The sequence below is a fragment of the Erpetoichthys calabaricus genome, chromosome 2 (assembly GCF_900747795.2).
Source record: "Erpetoichthys calabaricus chromosome 2, fErpCal1.3, whole genome shotgun sequence".
Classification (NCBI taxonomy): domain Eukaryota; kingdom Metazoa; phylum Chordata; class Cladistia; order Polypteriformes; family Polypteridae; genus Erpetoichthys; species Erpetoichthys calabaricus.
In genome coordinates this window covers 178,015,654-178,038,379 of record NC_041395.2, presented here as the reverse complement: position 1 = coordinate 178,038,379, position 22,726 = coordinate 178,015,654, and the positions used below count along the sequence as shown (strand labels likewise).

Here is a 22,726-nt window from a genome sequence, read left to right as displayed (position 1 = left end):
TTGGGACTGGGGTGATGCATGATGTTTTCCAAAGCCTCGGGACTCTCCCCTGTTCCAGGCTCAGGTTGAAGATGCTCTGTAGAGGACTCCCCAGCTCCAACGCACAGGCCTTCAGCAGTCATGGCGATACTCCATCTGGACCCACTGCTTTGCTGGCACGAAGTATCCTCAGCTCTCTGCTTACCTGGGCTGCTGTAATTATGGGTGGGGGGAAACTCTCCTATGCTGGTGTCAGCAGAAGGATGGGTGGAGGGTGCAGTACTCCGAAGTGAGAGTGGGTTAGGGTGGTCAAACCTGTTAAAGAAGTTGTTCAACTGGTTTGCACTCTCCACGTCTCTCTCAATGGTGGCACCCCGCTTCGAGCTGCAGCCAGTGATGATCTTCATCCCATCCGACACTTCCTTCATGCTGTTATTCTGCAACTTCTGCTCCAGCTTTCTCCTGTACTGCTCCTTCGCCGCCCTGAGCTGGACTCGGAGTTCCTTCTGCACGCGCTTGAGCTCATGCTGATCACTGCCTTCAAAAGCCCTTTTCTTCTGGTTCAAAAGGCCCTTGATGTCACTTGTAATCCATGGCTTGTTGTTAGCATAGCAGCGTACTGTTCTTACTGGAACTACAATGTCCATACAGAAGTTGATGTAGTCAGTAGTGCAGTCAACATCCTCCTCAATGTTCTCACTATATGATCTCTGCAGGATATCCCAGTCTGTAGTTCCAAAGCAGTCTCTCAGAGCCTGCTCTGCCTCAGGGGACCACTTCCTGAATGAGCGTGTGGTTGTTGGTAGCTCCCTCACCCTTGGTTTGTAGTGAGGCTGAAGCAGAACCAGGTTATGATCTGCTGTCCCAAGTGTAGGCAGTGGGGTGGTGCTGTATGCGTCTTTAACTTTTGCATACAGTAGGTCAATAGTCCTATTTCCCTGGGTGTTACAATCCACATACTGGGAGAAGGCAGGTAATGTTTTGTCCAGTGTTACATGGTTAAAGTCTCCAGCGATTAGCACAAGCGCCTCGGGGTTTGCAGTTTAGCAACATCAGAATGGATGATGTCACCCGCTATCTCCACGTCCGCCCGAGGAGAGATGTATACAATAACAACAATGATGTGTCCAAACTCTCTGGGCAAGTAATAGGGACGCAAACTTACGGCCAACAGTTCGATGTCCCTGCAGCAAGTGGAGATTTTTACGTTTACATGTCCAGCGTTGCACCATCTCGTATTCACATATAGAGCGAGTCCTCCTCCTTTCCACTTTCCACAAATATTTGCGTCTCAGGGTCACCTTACAAAGAATTAAACAACAATAAAATATAAGTAGGAACTGATAAAGATAAAATCAACAGCAATACAGCAAGAAAGAAGTAACACATTTAAAACAAATTCTTTGACAAATAATAAAGTCGTGTTTGATATGCTAATTTGAAGAGGTGTGTTTTAAGAATAGTGTTAAATTTTGTTATTGAATCTAGTTGGAGAATATGAGCAGGGACAGAATTCCAGATTTGTGGAGCACTGTAAGAGAAAGCTCTTGCACACACACACACACACACACACACACACACGGGATTGGTTCATATGTCCTAATGATGCAGTAGAAGTTTATAACTTTGGTATAGTTGTGAATCTTTGTTTTTTTTAACAGATGAGTGTTAAAAATAGATGGCTCTCCACACCTTTTAAGCAGTGATGTTCTGCATGTGTACACGAAGCTTTATCAGTCCCAGTCTCAATCCAGGATCTGCTTTAAGTACTTTAAGACATCTTGTTTTTTCTATAATAATGGTAGTTGCAATGGATGTGTTAAATTAAACTGGCACTGAAACAGTCTTTTGGATTAAGTCTCTCTCTTGTATTGTAGTACTGCTTGCTTTAGTTTGTTATAGTGATGTCTGTAGAGTGAAAGGAGTAAAATAAAGTATCAGTTTTCTCAGAACTTGAAAAAGGAGGCTGGATGGAAGAGAGATATTCAACATTTTTGGCACCAGATGAGAGTGTGACACTGTTAGGGGTGTGTTTGTAGGTGTGATTAAATTGGGGAAGTTTTTACCCGAGTATCCCAAGACAATGATTTTGAAACTTTGTATGTACATGCTGTCCACAAAACAGGGATTGTGTTCCTCTTTCCATTGCGAAAAGAGCAGGCAAGAGATATAAAGCCAAATTACACAGGCTGCTGTATTAAGAGTTGTGTTTTGCACCTTCTAAGGAAACCAATAAAGCTACTGCAAAACAATGGTGATCATAGTTCCCTTTTCTATAACTGGAAAGCCACAGTTGCTACATACAGTATTTAATACCAGGGCTAATGAGCACTGACACACATTACCTGATCCTCAACTAATATCTTACTTACTATTCTGTTGTATTAAAATAAAATGTAATTTTCAAGTGTCCTTGGTAATTTTAATACTTGAAGAAATATGGATTAATTGTAATAGGAGGCAAGTATGATCTATCCATATTACTAACCGAGAATGCTAAACCGGATGGACGCAGGGACATCCGGCCATGGGCCGTAGCCGCAAAAAGACGTACTGCGCAGGCGCCCCAAGAAATGAGGCTCCACGAGAGGCGGCCGTGACCACAGAAAAAAGGAGTCAAAGAAATGAGGCCCCGCGACCACAGAAAAAAGGAGTCAAACGCAGGCGATGCACAGTGCCGCACGAAACCCATTGCACACGAAACTAGCACACAAAAAAAAAAGAAGCCGCTCGCGCCCACCTGAAAGCCCCCCCCCCATACAGGCACCGGACGGGACACACACAAAGAGGACGATTCAACAAGCCCCTGGCACACAAAAAAAAGAACCCAAAACCACCCCACCCACCCTACAAGCAACGGACGGGACACACACAAAGAGGAGGATTCAACAAGCCCCTGGCACACAAAAAGAAAGAAGACGCTCGCGCCCCACCAATCCTCTAACACCGCATCAGCACAGACGGCGAAAAAGCACACAGCGCCGCACGAATCCCATTGCACACGAAACGGGACCCACACAAACAGGAGGATTTAACAGGCTCCTAACGCACCAAAAAAAAGAAGCCGTGACCGCCACGCCAGACCCATTAGAGACGAGACATGGCACACGAAACGTTCACAACAACGACGAATCAGACCCACAAGCACACTAACATCAATAAGAAGTAACACCCAAAGCCCCATTTCTAAAGGAACCGTCCATATTAAACATACGTCATCTCAACACCTTCACACTAGGCAGCATAGTTGGATCTCCTTACAATAAAGCACTATTAACCGTTCAACTGCAGAAAAGGCTCCATATTAACAGTGAGTGCGATCCTCCTTATTACTTATCCATATTTCGCATGCTGAGGAACAAACAAGTCATGAATACACGCTCACGGGTACAAAACGATTCGGCTCAGATAACGGGACCAAACACACGAACCCGCATGAAACAACAAAATACACGGCGGCGCATCTGCATTACATCCTACAATAGTTCATTTGATTTTGCATCTACCGGAGTAAATATCAGGTCACCAAAAGGCAATGACCCATACTGCTTTCGCGTATGTGGACAAATATTACATCTCATTGGAACAGTGCACCCTGAAACAAATCAAGAACGCAAATATGCACAAATCACGTTGGCACCTACAAAGCGCTTCTGAAACCGCGGAAGAAAAAATGTCTCGGCTCCAAAAACACATGTCACTCCTTATTCCAAATACCGGTCCCAATCACAGAAACATTGGTATCCACTATGACAATGCACAGTAACAATGCACGTGACATCCGTCTTGCCACACTATTAATTATAGATGAATGTACAATGGCATCCAGTCACTTACTCAACACCATTGATAAACTTCTACAAACGTTGATGAATAATAATATTCCCTTTGCAGGAAAAGTACTTTTATTAGGAGGAGATTTTAGACAGTGCTTAACTATTACTCCACTTACAATGCGCTCAGCTATTGTTCAGTCCACCTTAAAATACGCAGACAATTGGCATTGCTTTCAAAAGAGTTACGGAGATATTTGGAACAACAATCTCATTATACCAAATACCCCTTTTAACACAACGAACTATATTCTGTCCAAAAAATATTAATGTTGAGCACATTAATAACCAGGTCATTTCATTACTTCCTGGAGTGGCACAGCTCGGACCCACGACCACGCTAACATAAATAAGAAATGAGACACAAAGCCCCATTACTGAACGAACCGTCCGTATTAAATATACATCATCTGAACACATTCAAATTATGCAGCATAGGTCGATCTCATTACACTGATGCACTATTAACCGTTCAACCACAGAAAAGGCTCCATATTAACAGTGAGTACGATCCTCCTTATTACTTATCCATATTTCTAACGCTGAAGAACAAACAAGTCATGAATTCACGCTCACAGGTACAAAACGATACGGCTCGAGTGACGGGACCAAAGACACGAACCCGCATGAAAAAAAAAAAAAACATGTCGGACGACTAAACGACATACAAAAACGGGCAAGGCTCAATACAAACAATTAACGCTGTAAACTGCAACGGGCTTCTCACACAGCACAGGCAAATCGATTAGAGCTCCAGAATAGCACGTCCCAAATCCTGCACATACAACGATGCACCTCTCAAACGGCACAGACAAAACATACACGTCAAGGACATAAACGACAGACACCTGCTAAACGATTGCGCCAGTTAGCTCACAACGCGTTCAATAATGAGTCCACTATTCATTAAAATTCATTGGGATTAATGAATGTCATTTGCAATCATTGTCATTCACTTAGCTTCCCTAAAGAAACAACTGGCAATACAAGTAATGAATTTACACGTTATTGTCAAAAGGGTCAAATTTGACTGCCTCCTTTACATTCATATCCTGCATATCTACAGAAGCTTCTAACTAACGATGTACCTGAAAGTAAAAACTTTATGAACTGCATTAGATCCTACAATAGTTCATTTGCTTTTGCATCTAATGTCATCCAGTCACTTACTCAACACCATTCATAAACTTCTACAAACGTTGATGAATAATGATATTCCCTTTGGAGGAAAGGTACTTTTATTAGGAGGAGATTTTACACAGTGCTTAGCTATTGTTCCACATGCCATGCACTCGGCTATTCTTCAATCCACCTTAAAATACGCAGACAATTGGCATTGCTTTCAAAAGAGTTACGGAGATATTTGGAACAACAATCTCATTACACCAAATACCCCTTTTAACACAGCGAACTATATTATGTCCAAAAAATATTAATGTTGATCACATTAATAACCAGGTCATTTCATTACTTCCTGGAGTGGCACAGCTCTTTCTAAGCTCTGACAAAGTTGACTCTGATGACGACAATGACCATCTTAATTTCCCCTTAGAATATTTGAACACTATTAACCCAGCCGGATTACCACAACACAATCTTAGCCTTAAAAATGGAACAATAATCATGCTATTAAGAAACCTTAACACTAAACAGGGTTTATGCAATGGTACACGTTTAGTCGTCAACACCATGCCACACAATGTTATTAAACCAAAACTTCTTACAGAATCACATGCTAACAATACTGTTCTAATTCCTACAATTACCTTACAACTTCTGACCTGGAATTACCTTTTACACTTAAACGGCGACAGTTCCCCATTGAACCTGCCTTGACCGTGACCATCAACAAATCACAAGGACAAACCATAGACAAAGTTGGCATCTACCTCTCTGAGCCCGTTTTTGGACATGGACAACTTTATTTGCTTCCTATATGCGTCATCTACACCTTCACACTATGCTATATCTCATTCATACATCACGCTCTTTGTAAATTCACAACACCAGGGGTTGGCGAGCGAAGCCCCCTAGTTTATGTAGATTAGCTGTCCAAGTGCATCTCCAGACTCGCACAGGTGAGTTTATCTATCTAGACTATTCCCATTTCGCAGCATTTTAATAGTTTGTTACAGTGAAGAACTCGTTTCCTGCTCAGAAGTCTGAAGTCTTATCTGCACTGTACAAGAGCAGTCCTAGCAAATGACAATATGCTAATTATAGCTTTTTAATCATTCTTTGTTTTATTTAGTAATTTACAGATTACAGCACATTATGAAAATACACTTTCTTTTTGCACATCAGATTACAGTACAAGATCTTTTTGCACATCAGATTACAGTACAAGATAAAATGGACATCTCATTGCAGGCTCATCATTTGCACAGTATGACAAGTGCTTTGCTGAATAATACATCAAAAAATTAAGTAAATGTCAAAACTCATGTGTGGGATTTAAGGCCAGCATGTTGGATCCATGAGTTGACAATATTACCTATTGTACCATTGTGCCACCCTGTTCATGATTAAATGTTTATGTTTTGTAGTAAGTTTTACTAAAGAGAAGGGCTCCAATTATAGTTTGAATATTATGACTTAAAAGAATTTTGCTGACTTCCGGAAAGGTGTGGTCGTAGAATTTGTATGTATATTTGTATAATGAGGGTGATGTTATCAAAATATATCTGATCACCATAGCAGTCCGGCTAAATTTACATTTTTTTTTTCAAGACAGTTGCATACTTGTTTTGGTGTTACTGTATATTTCAAACTTTGTATTATGTAAATGGTTTTACTTGTTGCGCTAAAAGTAGCTAGCACCTATGATGAAGGATGCAAAGACATGTAAGCCAGAAGAATGTATGCACAATGAAGTTAGTCTTGTCTGTTTTTACATTCTCCTTCATTCATACCCACAGGTCTTTTTTTGTTTGATAAATCAAGTTAATGAGTGGGTTGTCTCCAGCCTACTTCGACCTGTATTAATCCAGGCAAAGTATTTTAAAGCTATGCAGAGTTATAGCGTGATTTGTGAAAGGTGGATTATAGTCCCAGTGTTGAACTTTAACTTTATAATTTTTTTTGCCATCCATCCATCCATTGTCTCCCGCTTATCCGAGGTCGGGTTGCGGGGGCAGCAGCTTGAGCAGAGATGCCCAGACTTCCCTCTCCCCGGCCACTTCTTCTAGCTCTTCCGGGAGAATCCCAAGGCGTTCCCAGGCCAGTCGAGAGACATAGTCCCTCCAGCGTGTCCTGGGTCTTCCCCGGGGCCTCCTCCCGGTTGGACGTGCCTGGAACACCTCACCAGGGAGGCGTCCAGGAGGCATCCTGATCAGATGCCCGAGCCACCTCATCTGACTCCTCTCGATGCGGAGGAGCAGCGGCTCTACTCTGAGCCCCTCCCGGATGACTGAGCTTCTCACCCTATCTTTAAGGGAAAGCCCAGACACCCTGCGGAGGAAACTCATTTCAGCCGCTTGTATTCGCGATCTCGTTCTTTCGGTCACTACCCATAGCTCATGACCATAGGTGAGGGTAGGAACATAGATCGACTGGTAAATTGAGAGCTTCGCCTTGCGGCTCAGCTCCTTTTTCACCACGACAGACCGATGCAACGCCCGCATTACTGCGGATGCCGCACCGATCCGCCTGTCGATCTCACGCTCCATTCTTCCCTCACTCGTGAACAAGACCCCGAGATACTTGAACTCCTCCACTTGGGGCAGGATCTCGCTACCAACCCTTTTGCAAAAACAGAGAAGTTCAGCATAGTCTGCTTTAATTTTTGGATTTGCCAAAGAGTTAGGACTACATGTTGGCACAATGCTTAATGTTGTTGCCCTCTGGATCCATTGCACTAGACTTGAATGCTGTACCCAGTTGTTCACTGTGTGGAGTTTCTATGTTATCCACATCACAGCTGTCATTATACCAAAATCAGGGCTTGAATACTTATATTAAAAATGAGTGAATATTTGAATATATCTGAACTAGGTTAAAAGTTCTAAGTCCTACTACAAGTATGTTTGTGTTTAACTTGCATCTATGTGCCTCATAATTATTATTTTTGCTTTTTGCTTGCAATGTGACACATGGTGGCACTTGACTTGTGCACTGAAGCTTCTCCACAAAAAATGATTTTCTGTATGTGAAAAGTGTAACTGGGACACTTCACATGCCTGTAATGCATATATGGAACCCATACTAAATCGCTTCTGATTACTTAAACACATTAAATGCACTTGTCATTTTGGTCAGTGCACCCTGTCCCCTCTACCAGCCCTCATCTCCACTGTATGCTTTTCTGCTGGTGCAAAAGACATGAAGTCCATGCCAATCTATATTTTATATAAATCATGACACGGTCAGTCTATTTGTGTTACGCAAAAGGAGTTACTGAAAGTGCCAAATGTTGCATTGTGATGATTTTTAAGTATACTGTATATTTTATTTAGCATTTACTTTCATTAACAGCAAATTAAAAATTCTGCTACTAAGTAAAAAATGCATAACAAAATTTAACAGCAAATTACAAGAAGTGTAGGCTATAGTACAGTGTATGAAATACAATTATATGGAGTTTAAAGAAAAGAACTGCTTGTGGAATGTAGATTAAGTGTGCAGAGCAGCCCAATAACACCATAGGATTAAACTAAATGGGATACTTTTCCCTCTATAGAGATTCAGTAAAAATGTAACACTTGGAACTTTAATTTTTCATCTTGCCTTTGTTTAAGGAGTTGTTTGTGACACCAATAACCTCCAAAAGACATATGTTGTTTGAAGTAACTAAGTGTGCTTTCCTGAAAATACTGTTTAAAAATGGCAATTTTTAAAGCCGTTATAATAATAAAAGGAAAATGTAGAAATACTGTATAGCAGTTGTTTCCAATTATGTTAAATGAGACAGGAAACCAGTTTTTGCTTGCTACTATTAATGCTTAAAGGTTTTAAGCACTCTGAACCCGAGTGGTGTTTTGTTATTGGACTTCTGTGCTCGTCACGGATTGTCCATAACAAACACCATGTTCAAGCACAGGGGTGTTCATAAAATATAAAGTGCAATATAAATAAAATTTATTATTATTATTATTATTATTATATGTGCACTTGGCACCAGGACACCCTAGGCCTCAGTTTGATGATCGACTTTGTGGTCGTGTCGTCGGACTTGCGGCCACATGTCTTGGACACTCTGGTGAAGAGAGGGGCGGAGCTGTCAACTGATCACCACCTGGTGGTGAGTTGGCTTCGATGGTGGGGGAGGATGCCGGTCAGGCTTGGCAGGCCCAAACGTGTTGTGAGGGTCTGCTGGGAACGTCTGGCAGAGCCCCCTGTCAGAAGTATCTTCAACTTCCACCTCCGGCAGAACTTTGACCATGTCCCGAGGGAGGTGGGGGACATTGAGTCCGAATGGGCCATGTTCCGTGCCTCTATTGTTGAGGCGGCTGACCGGAGCTGTGGCCGTAAGGTGGTCGGTGCCTGTCGTGGCGGCAATCCCCAAACCTGTTGGTGGACACCGGCAGTGAGGGATGCCGTCAAGCTGAAGAAGGAGTCCTACCGGTCCCTTTTGTCCTGTGGGACTCTGGAGGCAGCTAATAGGTACCGGCAGGCTAAGTGGAATGCAGCTTCGGTGGTTGCTGAGGCAAAAACTCGGGCATGGGAGGAGTTTGGGGAGGCCATGGAGAACGACTTTTGGATGGCTTCGAGGAGATTCTGGACCACCGTCCTGCGTCTCAGGAGGGGGAAGCAGTGCGGTGTCAACACTGTATATGGTGGGGATGGTGCACTGCTGACCTCAACTCGGGACGTTGTGGGTCGGTGGGGGGGGGGGGGGGGGTACTTCAAAGACCTCCTCAATCCCACTGACATGCCTTCCAATGAGGAAGCAGAGCCTGGGGACTCGGAGGTGGGCTCCCCCATCTCTGGGACTGAGGTCACTGAGGTGGTCAAAAAACTCCTTGGTGGCAGGGCCCCGGGGGTGGATGAGATACACCCGGAGTTCCTCAAGGCTCTGGATGTTGTAGGGCTGTCTTGGTTGACACGTCTCTGCAACATCGCATGGACATCAGGGACAGTGCCTCTGGATTGGCAGACCAGGGTGGTGGTCCCCCTCTTTAAGAAGGGGGACCGGAGGGTGTGTTCCAACTACAGAGGGATCACGCTCCTCAGCCTCCCTGGAAAAGTCTATTCGGGGGTTCTGGAGAGGAGGGTCCATTGGATAGTCGAACCTCAGATTCAAGAGGAACAGTGTGGTTTTCGTCCTGGTCGCGGAACAGTGGACCAGCTCTACACCCTTAGCAGAGTCCTGGAGGGTGCATGGGAGTTCGCCCAACCAGTCTACATGTGTTTTGTGGACTTGGAAAAGGCGTTCGACCGTGTCCCTCGGGGAATCCTGTTGGGGGTGCTCCGGGAGTATGGGGTACCGGACCCCCTGATAAGGGCTGTTCGGTTCCTGTACAACCGGTGTCAGAGCTTGGTCCGCATTGCCGGCAGTAAGTCGAACCCATTTCCAGTGAGAGTTGGACTCCGCCAGGGCTGCCCTTTGTTACCGATTCTGTTCATAACTTTTATGGACAGAATATCTAGGCGCAGCCAGGGTGTTGAGGGGGTCCGGTTTGGTGGACTCAGGATTGGGTCACTGCTTTTTGCAGATGATGTTGCCGTGATCTGCAGCTCTCTCTGGATCGGTTCGCAGCGGAGTGTGAAGCGGCTGGGATGTGAATCAGCATCTCCAAATCTGAGACCATGGTCCTTAGCCAGAAAAGGGTGGAGTGCCCTCTCAGGGATGGTAGCGAGATCCTGCCCCAAGTGGAGGAGTTCAAGTATCTCGGGGTCTTGCTCACGAGTGAGGGAAGAATGGAGCGTGAGATCGACAGGCAGATTGGTGCGGCGTCCGCAGTGATGCGGGCTCTGCATCGGTCTGTCGTGGTGATAAAGGAGCTGAGCCGTAAGGCAAAGCTCTCAATTTACCAGTCGATCTATGTTCCTACCCTCACCTGTGGTCATGAGCTATGGGTAGTGAATGAAAGAACGAGATTGCGAATACAAGCGGCTGAAATGAGTTTCCTCCGCAGGGTGTCTGGGCTCTCCCTTAAAGATAGGGTGAGAAGCTCAGTCATCCAGGAGGGGCTCACAGTAGCGCCTCTGCTCCTCCACATCGAGAGGAGTCAGATGAGGTGGCTCGGGTATCTGATCAGGATGCCTCCTGGACGCCTCCCTGGTGAGGTGTTCCGGGCACGTCCAACCAAGAGGAGGCCCCGGGGAAGACCCAGGACACGCTGGAGGGACTGTGTCTCCCGGCTGGCCTGAGAACGCCTCGGGATTCTCCCGGAAGAGCTAGAAGAAGTGGCCGGGGAGAGGGAAGTCTGGGCATCTCTGCTCAAGCTGCTGCCCCCGCGACCTGACCTCGGAATAACGGAAGAGGATGGATGGATGGATGAATGGTTTTACAACGGCAAATCAGGAATCATAGGTTCAAGAGTGAAACAGAACAGGATTGAGCGCATGATGTTTTTAGTTTACTGGAGAAGGCTTTAGACTGTTTGTTAGTACATCCTTTAACCAAAAAGCAGAGAAGAGTGAAAACATCTGTTTAAACTAGCAGTTAAAAATTGTAAGAACACTGGAAGTTATGTGCAAAGTATGAACGATCTGCAGCATAGCGTGTCTGGAGTAACATTAAGCCAAATTACTGTGAGGTTTTTTTTTTTTTTTCTTCAATTGAATGTCAAATCCAAAAATTAAAGCAGACTATGCTGAACTGCTCTGTTTTTGTAAAAAAAAAAAATTATAAAGTCAAAGTTCACAGCATCAAGTAATTTTTTTTATATATAGGTTTGAATTCTGTTTGAATAGAGGTGTTCGTTCTGATAGCCCTAATCCACATGTCTGTGTTTTTTTTTTTTATTTCATCCCCCTAAATACAGGCATGTTAGATTAACTGTTGTTTCTAAATTGGCCCCATGTTGGTGTTTGCATGTGTGGTCCTGCTATGGCCTGACATTTTGACCAGTTCTGTTTTCTGCTGTATTCCTGAAGCTGTAATGAAAGGCTCTGGCATACTCTAAGCTAGGAAAGGGTTAATGGAGTTTGAAAATGTCAACAAACAGTTGAAACTTTTAAAATCTTCTGATCCTTAGATGGTCATCAAGTTGACATTTGTCCTACACATTCCAGTATGGCTTTATATTGAAAAGCTACACAAAATACGTAACTCAAAAATGCAATGTAATTCTCAAAGTAAAAGACAAGCTTCTCAGTCACATACATATGGGTCAACCTATTAGGTATGGGCTTACCAATGATAGGTGAGGCTTATGTGTTCATTTGTCCACCTGTTTCCCCTTTGAAATATCAAAAGTCACGAATGACTTAAATAGAAGACGCAAACTGTAAAGATTGACTTCAAACTCAAAAACAGTATCAGAATGGCACACAATACAAGGAACAAGAGCAAAAATGTTTATCAGTCCATTGAGCAAAACTGACTTGTCCAGAAAAACTACAAAAAAAGAGCTTGTTGCTAAAGGTGCCCTCATTAAGCAGTAATGTGATGAGAGGATGATAATGCAAAAACTAAAAAGAGGAAGTATTACTGATACATGCACAGAAAATCCACTGAAGTGTTCGATCAATTTTAATGAAGAAAATTCATAATAAAAACATGTTGCAATAATATGATTATAAATTGGCCTTCTCTATATAATTTGTAAAAAATACTTAGTTATTTTTAAAGGTACTATAATGTACTAAATAATGTAAAGACTATTTGAATTGTTACCCATTAAACTATGCAACAAAGGAATTGTGGTGCTAATTTGTCTTAAGCCTGTCAGTTCCTCTCTTAAAGACTATTCTCCCTTTGCCTCTGGCATCAGTCCAGCTTTAGCACATGGAGCCTGGTATCTAAAAAATACAGCTATTGTACATTTCTTTTCCTAGATAATTGTTTAGATTTAATCTGTACTGTTGAATATAAAAAGACTGTGGTAAATGGTGAATCTCTGTGTTTTGCAGCACCATCCGTTCATGCTACTCCATGTGGTGCAGATCTATTTTTCTTCGTTTTATTTGGCAGGCAGGCTCGGAAACTGAAACAGTGTCAGATATACACGGAGAATGTGTTGGAGTTCTCAGAAAGTTCTGGTGAGCTTGCACAGTGAATGTGGCATTTTAAAGTTAATCATATATCTCTCTTTTCTCTGTCTCAGAAATTCAGCGTCCTCACTTTTTCTCTCATTCAGTAGTACAATTTACAATTGCTTTTCATCATCCAGTCTTTGTTTGGCTCTTCGTTTCTACCAGTAGTATAAAACATGGAAAAATAAACAATGTTTGTAGTTATCTCAAAAGTGAACAAAGCTGTAGTAGAATTCTGTCTTTTTATCTGGAATCAGCTTAGAGATATCAGTTCCTTGTGTCCTTTGTTTAGCTTGCTTGTGCTGATCACTTACGACTGAGTACAAAGGTGTAAACAGATAGGAGTGGGCTCAGCTAGAATGGTAAACTGAAACTCACTTGACAGTGGCCAGCATTGAAATCTTAGAAGTATCTTGTATTATTCTGATATGTGTAATATCTCTGTTTTGTGAGGCTGCAGACCATGTATTTGTCTATTTTTTGCTTTTGAATTAATGCATAAAGCGGTCCAACCTAGTTAAATAGAACAGTTTTAGAAGACTTTTTTTTCATTCTCTGGATTCTTGTAGTGCTTTTTTCAAAGCATCTGTAAAATTTATATTTGGAGTCAATTTCCGGATAGGATGTAGGTATATTGAACTCTCTTTTTTTGGAGCACTTGCATTGTAGTTGAATTTTTATTTTAGAGGTGACTTATTCTCCCAGCCTTTATTTGATTATTCTGAAATATTACAGTTTTTGTGTGCTCTGTGATAGCTTGCAGTCTTACCTAAGATGTGCTCCTACCTCAAATTAATTTAAACAGTGTAAGCCGTGGTATCCCTTGCACCTCAAAATGTAACAGAGCTTTAGGTAATAAATATGAGATAATGGCTACATAAAGTTATTATATTCCAGTCATGATCTTTTTATGCATGCTAGTTTCAACTAAACAGCATTCAGGGAAGCACTGCTTGTTTTATTTTAGTAGTTGAGTTTTTGTTAATTTCACCTTTGTCTTTTTGTTTGTTTAATTGGTTTACATAGAATAACCACCTAGGGCAGCTCTTGAGTAAGCCCTTCATTTACAATGTCACAATTTTGAGACTAGAATAAAAAAATGAAGGCTTTACTAACTAAATCACACAAGAACACACAGGTGTGTTCCCACAGGGTGATGGATCCAGGGTAAAATGAAGAATATTACTTCACACCTTTTATAGACATGAGTATGCAGCAGAGCACTCATGTTTATTGCTTACTCCGACAAAAGCTATTCTTTTCTTTCTCTTTTTATCTGCAGCCTCCTCCTTTTCTCTGCCTAGAGAGCCCTTTCCTCTGTTTCTCCTCCCACACCACCCCCGCCTTGTGAGGAGAGGTGATTCCTTTTAAAGTGTGACCTGGGAGTATTTTGTTTGTCACAAGGACTTGATTGATAAGCACTTTTTTGAATCTGCTGGATCCATATAGAAGTAATGAGTCTGCCTCCAAAGGCCACTTGCCCCTAAGCAGCTCCAGAATTCTCTTCTGGCATGTTTGCATGTTCAGGCTACACATGCCAAGCAAACTTGTGAAGGTCTAACCTGAGTCAAGGTTAGGGATATCCTGCCATTTAGCAAGGCCAGAGGAATATTTTGTCCTTGTTTGCAGCCCTCCGCTAATCCACCTGGAAGGGTAATCAGACATAGCTCTACCTTTTTTCTTATCTCAATAGTTTATTAAAATTAAAAATAAATAAGTGTAGTGGAAGGCTTGTGCATAATATCTATCAGTGGTTCTCTGTATTCTCATAGTTTCCATGAACAATATCAGCATTTCAGTAGCTTCCTGACTAGATTTTCTACAGCAGGTAGAAATGGTGATGCTCCTTTCTATCGGCCACCTATCTAAATTGGCTGAGTTTTCACTATCAAAGACTTGCTCAGTGATCAGTAAATCAAAAAAAAAGTTTTTCGGTAAATTAGTTGTAGTGTTTCTTTACATGAGGTAGGTAGCTAGCTTCTAGCAAACCTCTTATTTTGTGCAGTAAAGCAAACTTTACCAGAGAGAGAGAACCAGAATATTAGCATTTACATTAAAGAAAGTGGAGTAATAAACTAAGAGAAAAAGTAATTGGATGAGTCATCCTATACAAATAGACAAATAAAAAAGCAACTTTACTTAATTCAAACCTTTTTGTTTTGTCCTTTAATTAAAATGAGCACTACTTGTCTGAGTTTGAACGGTGAGCAAGCTTATGTTAAGTGCAGCAACTCATGTTTTCAAGTAGAATAAGAAAATTTCAAGGAGAAATTGAAATTGCTGCTTAGTAAACGAATAGCTTGTTAGCTTAACAGCAAAATTTGTCTGAAGTTGTTAAGCATGTTAGCCTTGTATCTTCTTTATAAATATCTGGGGTTTCGTGTATAAATGGTTCATATGCAAAAAAATGTTGTATAGACCTGTTTCCACGCTTACTTTAAGATGTACAAAAACTAAACTTTGCGTAAAGCCGCACACATTTTCATTACTCTATACGTATGCAAGTTTCTGCTCGGTTTTGCAAATGGGCAGCACTCCGCGTCAAAACAGTGTTTCTGTGGTCTTTCTTTTTTAGATTCACATCCATAACGTGGGATGTATCATATACATCAAAATTTGGGCACTTGATTGTAAACGTTCTCTAACAATATAATGGTTCACGGAATGGCTAAATTATTCTAGCTACCATAGCTGCTCTAGCATTGTTAGAATAGCCACACTAGCAATGTTATTTATAGATGATGATGGCTGGTTTCTAAGTTGATTTCGATTTCCAAGAGCGATCTTCATGGAGCTATGTGCTGAACGGGTGCCGGCTTTACAAAGGCAGACTTTAAGGAACTGTGCTGTACCTGCTCCTTTGCAAGTTCTGTCCACCCTCAGGTTTTTAGTCACAGGAGCTTTTCAATGTGAACTTGCTGACCGATCGGGTATTTCATAGTCCTCACTGAGCTGTGCAATGCCAGCTGTAATAGGATGGTATTATCCGTTGTCATCCAAATAAATAAGATTTTTTTACACTGTGGTTGAACTGAGAAACATCAAAACGCAATTTGCTGCAACATCTGGTTTTCCAAATGTAATCGGAGTGGTCAACATATAGCATATTGCTATTGCAACAGCACTGGAAAGTTGCATCAGCCAGGGAAGAATCACCTAAAGAATGAGCTGGCATTACATCATCTATAGCAGAGGAGAGCCTATAAAAATGGCAGCTATGCACATTTGCAGGTGCTTTTTCCAACTAATGTTTCAAAAGGCAGAGCAGTTCTTTTAAGGATAGCGATTCATCTCAAAGAGCCACGCAAACAGCAGACAATGTATCTGTTGTGGCGATCAGTGCTGACGCTATACTATAAAAGATGCCTTTAGAAAATGAATTTGCTTATATAAATAGAAATCATTTCCACTCTATTAATGTGGCACGCAATCATGGCTTCCCGTACCTGAAGAGATGTGGTGTGATGAACCTGACCCACCAAATGATCAGCCAAATTGGACAGCGTTACAACTTCATTTGAATATAATTAGCAGAATGTTAAAACAGGTAAACAGATGAAGCATTTATTTTTTAACCAATTCACTTACTTTGTGGTCAGTATAACATAGTACAGCCCTTATATTCCTTAGTTCATTGGCCACATCTTTTACAGCATCCATTATTGCATTTTGTGACTCCAGAACAGCATTCTACAGCACAGAGGCAGAGGTTTGTGAGCAGCCAGTGCTCAAAGATGGGCTGGGTGCAGCAGCAGCATTAACGCCTGGAGTCACGTTCTCAGTATGGGGGTCAGCATTTGTAATATTGTCTGAAACAGAATAAACAGACAGTGGGCAGCGACCTACCTTTTCACCTTGACTTTGGTATCTGACCACTTTTATTTCAGGGGCGACTTTCTGAACTTTCTCGAGTGTCTCTGCCATGCTGTATCACTCCATAACTTTCTTTTCTTGCATATACCACTGCTTAAGCCAACAAATAATACATTTTACCTTGCCTCCACTTTGCATTCACTAAAATTCTTATTTTTCCCATGTGCTTTTGCCATTGTCTTTTAACAAAACACTGAACGGGATATTTATATACTGCTTTGAGTATTCAAATATGTGAAATTATGGGAGGAGTCGGGGTTGGACTTTGGGCACATGCGTTAAATTTCACGTTCACTGGGATTTATAAAGGTGAAGTGCATGTAACTTGTACACACAGTTTTATTTATCTGGATTTTTTTTCTGCATGTGCACATTTCCAGTTTTGTCCTTGCGCCATGTTTTAGTGTGAATTCTATGCACTGTTATATATGAGTCCCTGAGTCCGGGAATTGCTTGGCGAGAAAGCTACCCATAAAATTGACACTGTTCTATTGTCAGACAACACTGTGTATAGATGGATATCTGGTGTAGTGAAGAATTTTATTGGTTCGGATTAAATTACAACCACTGCACACATCCGGTCAGGGATGGATGAAGATGTCCAAATTCTATTTATTAATTTCTTCCAAACTTATACAATGTGAAGATACGGTCTAAATAAATAATAATAAACATAAATTAGCTATCCCTGTTTCTTTCTCTTCAGTTTGTCAGTGTTAACATTAGTCATTAACAGGTACTTCATTTATCCAGTAGATGGCGTACTACACTCCAGATAACATCAATATCGGAAATTACTAGAATGTTAAACCATAAAGCATTTACTCAAATTAAATAAGTAATTATTCTTAACATATATACATATTATACACGAGGAAACGATAATACCGCAATTCCATAACAAACAATGTGTGAAACTCCATATAGCGTCTGTTCAACTATACTTTAACTTCCTCAAACGTCTATATTTAAAAACAGTACTAAATATATACAGTAATCCCTCCTCCATCGCGGGGGTTGCGTTCCAGAGCCACCCGCGAAATAAGAAAATCCGCGAAGTAGAAACCATATGTTTATATGGTTATTTTTATATTGTCATGCTTGGGTCACAGATTTGCGCAGAAACACAGGAGGTTGTAGAGAGACAGGAACGTTATTCAAACACTGCAAACAAACATTTGTCTCTTTTTCAAAAGTTTAAACTGTGCTCCATGACAAGACAGAGATGACAGTTCTGTCTCACAATTAAAAGAATGCAAACATATCTTCCTCTTCAAAGGAAACAGAGAGTAAAGCAAACAAATCAATAGGGCTGTTTGGCTTAAGTATGCGAAGCACCGCGGTACAAAGCTGTTGAAGGCGGCAGCTCACACCCCCTCTGTCAGGAGCAGAGAGAGAGAGAAACAAAGTCAAAAATCAATACGTGCCCTTTGAGCTTTTAAGTATGCGAAGCACCGTGCAGCATACTCAAAAGCTGCACACAGAAGGTAGCAACGTGAAGATAATCTTTCAGCATTTTTAGACGAGCGTCCGTAGCATCTAGGTGTGCGAACAGCCCCCCTGCTCACACCCCCTACGTCAGGATCACAGATAGTCAGCGCAAGAGAGAGAGAAAGAAAAGTAAGTTGGGTAGCTTCTCAGCCATCTGCCAATAGCGTCCCTTGTATGAAATCAACTGGGCAAACCAACTGAGGAAGCATGTACTAGAAATTAAAAGACCCATTGTCCGCAGAAATCCGCGAACCAGCAAAAAATCCGCGATATATATTTAAATATGCTTACATATAAAATCCGCGATAGAGTGAAGCCGCGAAAGGCGAAGCGCGATATAGCGAGGGATCACTGTATATCCAAATTACAAATTTAAACATATAAACAATATACTTTAAGGATAAACAATTGAATTCCACTTACTTTATGATTAATTACGCAAACTTTCACATTTAAACGAAGCTCCTACTCTACTGCTCAGACGCCACCAAACTAATCTATAATGTTCAAAGTGAAGCCCCGTGATTGGCCAAGTTCCAACTCAGCACGGGCCAATCACAATAACTAATAAATCAAGGTGGAAGACAACTAATTGAAGGGATACAACACATAAATAATATATTGCCTTTTCAACAATCTGGTATGGCTGAAGATGTAATAGACGAATTACTGGAACAGGTAAATAAACAGCCCTTGGATTTAATTACAGTTGCACAAAAGCACAGATGTAGCTAATGCATCATAACTTATTGTCTGTGTCAGATTTATTGGAGATGGAAAGTTTTGTTTTCCATCTTTGTCCGTACGCCATGTTTTTGTGTGAATTCTAAGCACAGCGTTATGTATGAAGCCCCGGGACAATTGTCATTTAAACTGGATCAGAAATCTATTTGAAATCCATTTTAGTTCAGTACTGAAGAGGATTGTCTTGATTTAAGGTCCCAGAAGGAATTTGAAATAGCCAGTGCTGGAACTTTGAAAATGCAAATCTCTGTCATTCCCCTGTCAGAATTTTGGAGCAATCTCAGAAATGTACATCCAGTGTTGAATGAAAAGCCATCTGATGTGTCTTACCATTTGCAACAACATATCTGTGTGAGGCAGGTTTTTCTTCAATGAAAGTACTAAAAACCAAAAGCAGAACGTGTCTAAATGTGGAAAATGATTTGAAATTGTCGCTATGCCAGCATGGACAAACTGCAAACACATCCAAGCACAAAAGTATCATTAGGCCTAGGGTGAGTTTTATTTATTTACTAGCTGATTACCCAGTGGCTTCACTCACTGAATGCAAGGGAAAAAAATAAAATGTAGTCTATAAGTTATGAAACAGTAAAACACAACAGGTAAGTAGTACTAACAGCAGCTAAAATGTATTTGGATCATCTCTCGGTAGTAGATCCCTTTTGAAAGGCGCTACACGACCGCTGTGGTATAGAAATTACATTTTCTATGTGATCGTCCAAATTTCTGCCTGACAACCTTGCACTATGTGCCTGTGATTTAAGAGAAAAATAATTCTGATAAATGTGGACGCTGCCCTTTCACGCTTAACGGGCAGAAGGTCCAAACAATTCCCAAGTCCAACACTTTACATGAAGAGGTCTGTACATCTTCTTAGATTTAAACTCTCCATCTTCTTAAAATAATTGATCACAAAAGCAACCTTGAATGTTGTGGGGTTTTAGTGACCCGAACTCACCTTAAGGGACAGTAAGTAGTCGTGTAGGGCAATTTATAAACAGAGTCCTGCTTCGATAGCGCCGATTACACTCATTCGCAAAGATGTCCACTCTCCCAGGAGCCGACAGGGCACTTGAAGTGTCACAAACAGTGCGAGAAGAGAGGACACTGCCCGAAACTGCAGAGCTCTCGACCCGGCAGAGCAGCCCGACATTCCACGCTTCACAGCGTCCACTTTGTTCTCACGACTGCTCGCCTCTGAAGGCGGTCTCATCTTCACATTGTTTACAGCTCGGCGCAGTTAAAAAGTAGAAAGACGCAAAGCTGTTTTCCTCATCTCTTCTACTATCAAATACTGCCAACTAAAAAAAGTTCCAATGTGGCAGTTTCCGCGACAGTCACGTAGAAAGGGCGACGCGGGGCGCACTTCTATGGGATAGATCACGTGTTTGTGTTTACTTCTTTTTAATACCAGTAAAATCACTCTCACACAAATAATAATTCGTAAAGACGATATAAAAATGACGTCCACAAACGAAGTGATTAGTTCCTGTATTATACAGTATGTTCTGTAGTCATACGTAATTTCCATATCACATGGTCATACGTAATTTCTGTTTCAAACGCGCAAAGAATTTTATATATCTAGATTATGAGCAGTCTATTTTTCCATAGTAAAAGTGCCTTGTTTTGTATAGTTTTGTTACATGCAATAAATAGGTAGAAAGTCTGTATAGCAGTTTATCATAGACGTGTGGAATTTGTCATTTTTAGATGGTGATAGGTAGGGGGTCCTCAGCCTAAGGTAAGTCTCTTGGGGGGGGGGGTCTTGGCATGAAAAAGGTTGGGAACTGCTGTTGTAGGGATTCTTCCTCATTAGAATGTTTACTTCAGCTTTCATGCCTTAAGTCATCATAATAAGCAGCTCTTTGATTGGCAGTTTATAGTGTGATAGCCTGCTGGCGTGGGTGGGTGCACCTGCACAGCTGCTTGCTTGGCCACATGGTAAACCCCTTGGCTTATGTTTGTATGAGTTTATTTATTTATTTATTTATTTTTAAGCATGCTAAATTCTATAAATGGCTTCATTGTTTTTCAGTGTGATAACCATATTATTAGTGTGGAGCAGCTGTACCTGTGGGGTTGACTAAGTACAGCAGTGCAAACTGGATATTATAATACATGCAGTCCCCGGGTTACGTACAAGATAGGGACTGTAGGTTTGTACTTAAGTTAAATTTGTATGTAAGTCGGAACAAGTACATTATTTTAATAAATGCTATTGTTGACCGACTGTAACCAAATGCTCTGCCAATGAATGATGGAGTTTCACCTCTCTCTGACCTTTTTATTATTTCTACTTTATTTTCAATGGTGATGGTTTTTCTCTTGCATCAGATTTGTGTTTCAGAGACATTCTTGAAGGGTGAAGACAAAAGGTTAAGATGAGCTCTTGTGCACAGCACTGTACACGCTATCACAGCAGACAGGCATCCCTGGTCAACATGTCTGGTGTACTGACAAGAGACAACTTCCTGCTATGTACGTAACAGTACAAGCAGGCTTGCTTTTGAGAATGAATGGAAGTAGCGAGGGGCGGTTCACCATCCACCCACCACACAGTTGCCTTCACTACAGTATGCAGCCTGCAGCGTGTGTTCGCCCACCGAGAACGAACACGGTGCGGCCAAACGCATGTAGTGAATCGCCCACCACCACCCCCATTCAACAGGCAGCCACCTGAAGCAAATTACAATGCTACCCCCTGTCGCCCCGTTCATCCTCAATGGCCTTCGTTCAGCCACAACCGGGTCACCGCTTGCAGCATTACCAGCCGCCCTCCGATAACGCTTTGGGGGGAGCCGTGTGTAGTGGGTGGGCAGTGAAACGCCCTACACCGCTCCATCCAGCCTGCGTCCAGTCAGGAGCAGTAGCTGCGGCGGCGTGGTGGGTGGACAGCGAACTGCCCCATTAAGCCTCCGTCCTGCATACGAGCTATAGCTGTGGCCCCAGTGACTATGGACCATGGGTCACCGCTCGCTTGCCGCCGGGAGCCGCCCGAGGGACACAGGGACACTGCACTGCATGAGCGGCGAATTCGCAGCCCTCCAGCCTCTACGTGCAGCGTCCTCCGGCCAAAGATGACGGAGCGGCAGATAATGAGGCGCATGCGTCACAGCTGCGGCCTCGTTCATAAGTTGTAGGTCGGGTGTCCGTAACCTGGGGACTACCTGTAAATGCAGGGTGTTAGTCAATATATGTTTCACACTTAGAGGTTACAGTGTACAAATTTGACCTTTTTATAGTAATGATCACTTGTAACTGTAGGTTTGACAGGTGCTGTGTGATCATTTTTTAATTTAAACAAGGTTTTACCAAACATATAATTATTAACCGATTAAAATGAAAATCTTTCATAGTTCTGTGCTGGTTGCTCCTTTTCTTTTACTTTGATCTCCAAGTACAGCTGCTTACTAAGTTTTCAAGCAATGTACACTCTTATGTACACTGCTTAAACTGTTTCTTGTGTTTGCAAAAGAGAAAAAAAGTCCATCTTGTTGACTCTTTACTTCCAACAACCACAGCTAAATAATCTCTTTGCATATATTATAAGTGAATTTTTAGCATATTCTTTGTAAAATAACACAGACTGCTTTGCCACACCATTAACAACATCTGTTCAATCTGTGGAGACCCCACCTCGCAACTTACAGGTCTTAAAGGAT

General features: G+C 41.9%; 1 protein-coding gene and 1 long non-coding RNA gene across 3 annotated transcripts in view; both read left to right on the top strand.

Moving 5' to 3' along the window:
• Nucleotides 1-22,726, top strand: part of LOC114646581 (arf-GAP with coiled-coil, ANK repeat and PH domain-containing protein 2-like) — a 201,266-nt gene that overhangs the window by 6,424 nt on the left and 172,116 nt on the right. The gene's annotated exons all lie outside the window — the stretch shown is intronic.
• Nucleotides 8,401-11,486, top strand: LOC127526824 (uncharacterized). The gene is made up of 2 exons (XR_007934261.1): nucleotides 8,401-8,684; nucleotides 11,309-11,486. It is a non-coding gene; the product is annotated as an uncharacterized LOC127526824 (long non-coding RNA).